Here is a 7,667-nt window from a genome sequence, read left to right as displayed (position 1 = left end):
TCACCTAACTTCTTCCCCAGAATTTAACATGGGAGAGAGGTCAGCCTCCCCCAACCTGTGCTGTCTTACTAGCCTTTAACAAAGTTACAGGTGAAATAATTTTTATACTGTATGATAAACCTCCTCTCTGCAGGACAGAGACATGTGATTAGAGCAATATTTTTCAAATTTGGGCACTTGAAGATGGATTCAACTCTCAGAATTCCATAGACATCTTAGTTTAATCAGCTTAGCTGTTTGGGGGATTCTGGGAGTTGAAATTCACCTATTTCCAATGGCCAAGTTTGAGAAATGTTGTACTAGGTTGCAGCCTTTCCACTCATCTCTAGGACAACACTTAACTAAGAACAGTTAAAGGTGCCCATTCTCACAATGATTAGAAAAATCAAGCTTTATTAAGAAGGAAGGGAAGATAAAGTGTGAAGCTCTTATCCTAACCTGAAATATTCTCCTTACAAAAATCAAAGTAGATAAAGACAGATGATAGAGACCTACCAACTAGAGACAATTTAAGAAAAGATACAAAAGCCAAAAAAGTTGCAACTGATGAACCACAAGATGGCACTCGTCTGTTATAATTAGCAAGCAATCTTTCAGAAAACAAACTGCTTCCAAATTACATTCAGCTCAGAATATAAGACTTAGTTTTATGGAACTTTGCTTTTATGTATCATAACAGTGGCGAGTCTTTTATATGGACAAAGATGGAAGGACTCGCCAATACCTACAATGGGAGAATGGATGATGAAGCTGATGGAATCGGAGGAGATGGAGAAATTGACAGCTTTGATTAAAGAAAAGACTTTGACTAATTTTATTTCTACCTGGAAATCAGTTTTGGATTTTTCTGTGAAAGACTGAAAGAAATGAAATGTTGGTTTTGGAATCTGATGATCAGAATGATAAAGGATTATAACCCTAGAGTAAGAATTTGATGTATCCTTTTCGTAAATATCTGTACCAAAGAAAATTGGAAGTCATTCTTTTTCTATTTTTCTCACTTTTTCTTTTGTTTTTTTCTTTTTGTACCTCTATCTGCTCTTTTTCTTGATATTATTTTTTAAATTATTTTGTTCTTATTTGCTTATCTTTTAATCTGGTGTTTTTGAAAATCAATAAAGTTATATATAAAAAAGACCTGGTCTAAGATGAGAGTTAAAAAAAAGAAGCAGTTGAAATTGCAACAATAGATTGTCATATACCCCTTATATATATATATAAAAGAAATTTAGCACAGTTCTTATCCAAATGTTTTCCCATTCCTATAGGGGATGTATGGCCCCTTGAAACAAATGCTGCCTCTGTTCTAGTTGTTAGCTGGGAATTTCTTCTTCCTAGGAATTTCTATTTATTGGATTTATTTATTTCTACTTATTGGATTTAGCTCTTCTTTGGTTCCACTAGGCTAGGGGTTTGCCATTATTTTGAAAAGCTTTCCAAATCTCTTAAATCCAGCAAAAGGGATAATGTTGTGGTAGCCCTCACTGCTGCTTTGTGAAAGGGTGTGCCTTTCCTCCTTGTATCCTGAAACTTGATGGATGGATGGACAGATGGAAGGGGAGAGAGAGGGAGAGAGATGCAGTGAGTAAGGAATGGAGTGTGCAGCCTGTTTTCACAAGTTGCAATAGGTGTCCAACTGTAAAAGAGTAGTGCACAAGAAACTACTAAGCTGGACAAACTGCCTTATGATAAGTGTCTGTATGTAAGGTACACCAGCCCAAATCCAGGTCTGTGTGAATCATATCAGGAACCCAGGGGCTTCCAAACAGCAAGTGAAGCACCGGCCCGGCAGACTTTTGACAGTTGACAGCTGTCAAATGGCTGCCAGAAGCAAAAGCGCATGCGCGCCGCCCCGCCGGCCGCCATTCCCGATGACAGCTGTCAAACGGGCTGCCGGGACCAAACACGCACGCGCCGGATTTGACAGTTCCCGGAACTGTCAAATCGGCAGTTCACAATCTGGTCCTCCGAACCGAGCCAAGCGCTCAGCTGAGAGGAATTCCCCGACAGCCGCCGAGCTGTCAGAATGCCGCTCGTCGATTGGCTGTTGTCCGAGCGGCGGGAAAAATACTGTTATCTGATTGGTTGTAACGTTTGACAGTTCTCTATAAAAGCCGGGATTGTTTTGACAGTCAGCTGCCCGGAGCTGAACCGAATAAACTTATGAACCTTTGCCTACGGTCTCGCTCTTGTCTTTGTAAAGACATTTCACCGTGAATCACAAATAAAAGGTAAAGGTTCCCCCGCACATGCGTGCTAGTTGTTTCCAATTCTAGGGGCTGGTGCTCATCTCCGTTTCAAAGCCGAAGAGCCAGTGCTTGTCCGAGGACGTCTCTGTGGTCATGTGGCTGGCATGACTAGATGCCAAAGGCGCACGGAACGCTGTTACCTTCCCACCGTAGCGGTCCCTATTTTTCTACTTGCATTTTTACGTGCTTTCGAACTGCTAGGTTGGCAGAAGCTGGGACGAGTAACAGGCACTGTTATGCGGCACTTGGGATTCTACCCGCCAAACTGCCGACCTTCTGATCGACAGGCTCAGCGTCCTAACCCACTGAGCCACTGCGTCCCTTATAGAATCCCAAATAGGATTCACTTATTTGTCACTTAGGATGTTGTACGAACTCAGCCAGTGTGGCTAAAAACCAGGCTTTGCGGTCTCCAGTGTGGTTTAAGCCTGATCAATTGTCGCTTGTTCAGATGAATTAAGGGAAATAAAATAATGTCCAATGATACCAAATGGATATCAGAATGATATTTAGTTGCATCCTGAATGTATGATAAGGCTCTGCAGGTATCTCTAAATTAATAGAATTCTAACAATATGATGTTGGTTTGTATGATAATCTTGATTTTAGAAGTCGAAGGGAGGGAGGGAGAGGGGAAGGGAATGGAAGGAAAGAGAGGAGAGGAGAGGAGAGGAGAGGAGAGGAGAGGAGAGGAGAGGAGAGGAGAGGAGAGGGAGGTATAACAATGGGTAGGAAATTTCAGCAAAAAGCACTGTCCATGTCTGTTATTTAATAAAGCCAGACATATATTGGACACGAAAGGAGACATTTGAAACCAAGCCGAAGGGTAATCCTTCCCAGAGTTTCCCTAACAAGTCCCTAAATTGCTTTGGAAAGAGGCATGAAAACCTCCTCAAGGACAGCAACTGACCTTATTAAGAGGTCCTCCCACCCTTCCAGTGTAGAGAGGTGGTTAAAAGTTTTCAAACCAAGCTCGCTCTCTGCAACTGAGTTTTTGCCTCCCTCATCTCAGCTTGCTGAAAAAAGGGATGGTTCTGATTAAGGTAATGAAAAAGGAGAACAGAAAAGAAGAAAAGAAAGAAAGAGCGGGAAGGAAGGAGTGTGTGTGCGTGCGTGCATGCTTTGGGCTAGGATGTCTCTATTTCTGCAGAGGCCATGCGTCACTCTTTCCTCCCGTGGGCCAAGGAAACGGGAAATGGAGGCCTGTTAATCTCTGGGGAACATCCAATGCCATACAGTTAAGAATGATGGGATGTGGGCTTTTCAGGTGGTGGGTCTGAAGCCCTTGGAAATCTCATTTGTTAAAACTGGCAGATTTAGGACAGTCTCAGAATTCCCAGATCATGTTAAACTATTATGGTTTTTTTTCTGGCTCACTCTTAAGGTCTTCTGCAACCCCTGCCATCAGGATTTGCATAAGGGAATAGCATAATATGTGAATTTATACTCAAGGCAGTGTTGAGTCAGGATATATTGGGGAAACCCCCCCACACTGCAAAAAAAAAAAGGCGACTAGATGCCTCTTTGTAGGCCAGGGCAAATCACATTTAACCGAATGGCTAAACTTGCCCCTAATTTCATTTTTCTGATTTTGAATGACGCAGTGAATCACAAATGAAGCCACAGCTGGATTTGTATAACAATGTAATTGGCTCATTTGTGGTTCATATTTCCTTGAGCCAGCCAATCACCAGCTTGTCCTAACCCACTTTCTGGCTCAGATTTGTGTCTCATTCCAAGGTGGAGGGACAATTTCTAGGTTTTTAGAACAGAATAGAGTAACATAGTTGGAAGGGACCTTGGAGGTCTTCTACTCCAACCCCATGTTCCAGCAGGAAACCCTAGACCATTTCAGAAAAAATGGTTGTCCAATCTCTTCTTAAAAACTTCCAATATTTGAGCACCTACAACTTCTGGAGGCAAGTTGTGCCACTGATTAATTGTTCCAACTTGTCAGGAAATTTCTTCTTAGTTCTAGGTTGCTTCTCTCCTTGACTAGTTTTCATCCATTGTTTCTTGTCCTGCCTTCAGGTGCTTTGGAGAATAGCTTGACTCCCTCTTCTTTGTAGCAAAGAAGACTGGAAGACTGCTATCATGTCACCCCTAGTCCTTCTCTTCATTAAACTAAGACATAGCCAATTCCAGCAACCATTCTTTATATGTTTTAGCCTCCAGTCCCCTGATCATCTTTGTTGCTCTTCTCTTCACTTTTAAGGAAAGCAAACTGAGTGAAATTAGTTATCCCCAAAAACTGGTGGAAGAATTTCTAGGTGGTTAATCAAAACCGCCTTTAGCAATGTTGTTGGTGTTGCTGGTGGAGGTGCTTCTCTGCCAAGCAATTCTTCTCTATCAGCTTCATTTGCACAACTGGGAGGGTCCTCCATATGAAAATACCATCACAACGTAATCACATCAAGGACAAAACTTAGTACTATGTCACAATATCTGCCATAAGCGCATAAGTTACATTCTTTGAACTCTGATCATATGTCACTGTTGCCTCTCTGGATGATCTTAATCTAGCAGGACCAAGGGTTAGTCCTCAGGACCAAAAGCTTAGTCTTTGTTCAGAGAAGAGCAACTAAAGCAGGGGTGCTAAACTCAATTTCATTGAGGGCCGCATCAGCATTGCGGTTGCCCTCAAGAGGCCGGGTGGGCGTGGCCAGGGTGGGCGCGGCCTACTGTGTGGGTGTGGCTAAAGTGCGTATGGCCTACTGGGTGGGCATGGCCAGCTCTACATCGTTCGCATCAAGGGTGCCTATGGGGGCCTGGGCAGGAGTGGGACAGATCTGGGGGTCTCTGGCAGAAGGAGGGTCTCTGGGCAAGAGCCAAGGCAGTGGGGACCGTTCCCTCACTGTTTCCAGGATGGCTTCATGGGCCACATGAAACCACTTTGCGGGCCGGATCTGGCCCCCGGGCCTTGTGTTTGACATGTCTGAACTAAAGTGATCAAAGGCCTGGAGACTAAAACATATGAAGAATGGCTGCAGGACTTGGGTTTGGCTAGTCTGAAGAAAAGAAGAAACGGGTGACATGATAGCAGTATTCCAGTATCTGAGGGACTGCCACAAAGAAGAGGGCGTCAAACTATTCTCTGAATCACCAGAGGGCAAGACAAGAAACAATGGTTGAAAACTGACCAAAGAGAGAAGCAAACTGGATTCAAGGAGGAACTTCCTAACAGCAAGGACAATTAACCAGTGGGACAGCTTGCCTTCAGAAATCGTGGGTGATCCATCACTGGAGGTTTTCAAGAAGAGACTAGACAGTCACTTGTCTGAAATAGTAGAGGTTCTCCTGCTCGAGCAGGGGGCTAGACTAGAAGACCTCCCAGGTCCCTTCCAGCTCTATTCTATTCTTCCAAGCTTTTGAACTCAATCTGGAGCCCATCCCCAGGGAATTTCTCTCTCACCAGAATGTATGCTAATCTGTGTGTAGTATTTTGCATAGAATTATGTACAAAAGAGCCCAAAGCATACATTCTGGTGAGAGAGAAATTCCCTGAGGACGGGCTCCAGCACAAGTCTGAAAGCTCAGAAAACTAATCCTCTGATCCCAATGACCAACCCAGATAGGATCCTGCAACATTACCCTGGGGCAGGGGTGGGGAACCTTGGCTCTTTTATGACTTGTGGCCTTCAACCCCCAGAATTCCTGAGCCAGCCATGCTGGGGCATGCTGGGGCATATATATTTGCCCTCATTGCCTTCATTCAATCTTAATCTACTTTCTTAATCTAGCAGTCACATAGTAGATGGGACCATATACCATATGGTAACAAAATGGCTTAGGTTTGCACCAAAAGCTGGCATGTTCAATCAGCTTAATTTTGTATGTTATAGAGATACAGTCACAAATCTTTAACTGGCCTTAGTTTAGTGTTGTCTGTTGTGTAAAGATTGCCCCAACAGAGTTTCCATGATGAAGAACACAATCTCAGTACAAAGTATGCATTTCTAACCCACATAAGGAAATATAATTGTCAGAGCTGTTCACAAAATTTATTATATCCCTCCCCTCAGGTAGTTCAGTGTGGAATTTTTGTTCTCCTGGGCTGAATTTGCAGAATTAAAGTCCATTCTAACTTGCCTACTTTTGAAAATAGGAAATATTGTAGGACTTAAAACCTGGCTGTAATCAAAGACATTACTACTCCTTTAAGCCAAGTTCAACTCATGGTGCCTTCATGAACACATCTATGGAATTTTCTTGGAATAGTACAAAGATAGAATCTCCTTGCCACTTTCTGAAATGGATATCTGACTTCCCAGGCTAGCCAATAATGTGGGATTTCCTGTGGTCTCTAACCCCAGTGTTTCTCAACCTTGGCATCTTTAAGATATGTGGACTTCAACTCCCAGAATTCCCTAGCCAGTGACTTATAGCAATAGCAATAGTACTTGGGCTTATATACCACTACATAGTTCTTTACAGTCCTCTCTAAGCAGTTAACAGAGTCAGCACATTGTTCCCAACAATCTAGATCCTCATTTTACTGAGCTCGGAAGGATGGAAGGCTGAGTCAACCTTGAGCCGGTCAGGATCAAACTGCCGGCAGTGGGCACAATCAGCCTGCAATACTGCATTCTAACCACTGTGCCACCATGGCTCTTATCTTCCATGGCTCTTGTCTTCCACTCATCTGACCATTGCAGCATCCCTTTGGCTGTGTGATCAAAATTCAGGCACACGGCAACTGACATGTTTTTATGATGGTTGCAGTGTCCCGGGGTCAACTTTTGAGATCTTCTGACAAGCAAAGTCAATAGGAAAGCCACATTCACCTAACAATTGTGTTACTAACTTAACAACTGTAGTGATTCACTTAGCAATTGTGGCAAGAAAGGTTGTAAAAGGGGGCAAAACTCACTTAACTGTCTTGCTAAGCAATGGCAATTTGGGGCTCAATCGTGGTCGTAAATTGAGGACTACCTGTATTAACTAGATCCAATCTGGGATGTCATGGTGCTTGAGCCTCAAATTAGCACATGTTCCCATCAAGAGCCTTGGTGGAGCAGTGGGCTAATGCCTCCTTAAGTAACACCAGCTGCCTGCAATTAGTGCAGGTTCGAGTCCCACCAGGCTCAAGGTTGACTCAGCCTTCCATCCTTCCCAGGTAGGTAAAATGAGGACCCAGATTGTTGGGGGCAATAAGCTGACTTTGTAATAATGCCGCTTGGGGTGTGTGAAAGCCCTAATAAGCAGGCATATACATAGAATGAAGGCTACTGCTAAGTTTGTAAGCCGCCCTGAGTCTTCGGAGAAGGGCGGGATATAAATGTAATAAAAATAAAAAATAAAATAAAAATAGTTTGTTGTCTGTGCACCAGTGGGGATACTTTCAGTGTGACACATGAACCAAGAAGACTGGGCTAGTTAGTAAACTTTGTTCTAGCTATCCATGCATCAACTGCCATG

Source organism: Vipera ursinii (genome assembly GCF_947247035.1).
Source record: "Vipera ursinii genome assembly, chromosome: Z".
Lineage (NCBI taxonomy): Eukaryota > Metazoa > Chordata > Lepidosauria > Squamata > Viperidae > Vipera > Vipera ursinii.
Note: the sequence above shows the minus strand (reverse complement) of the source record.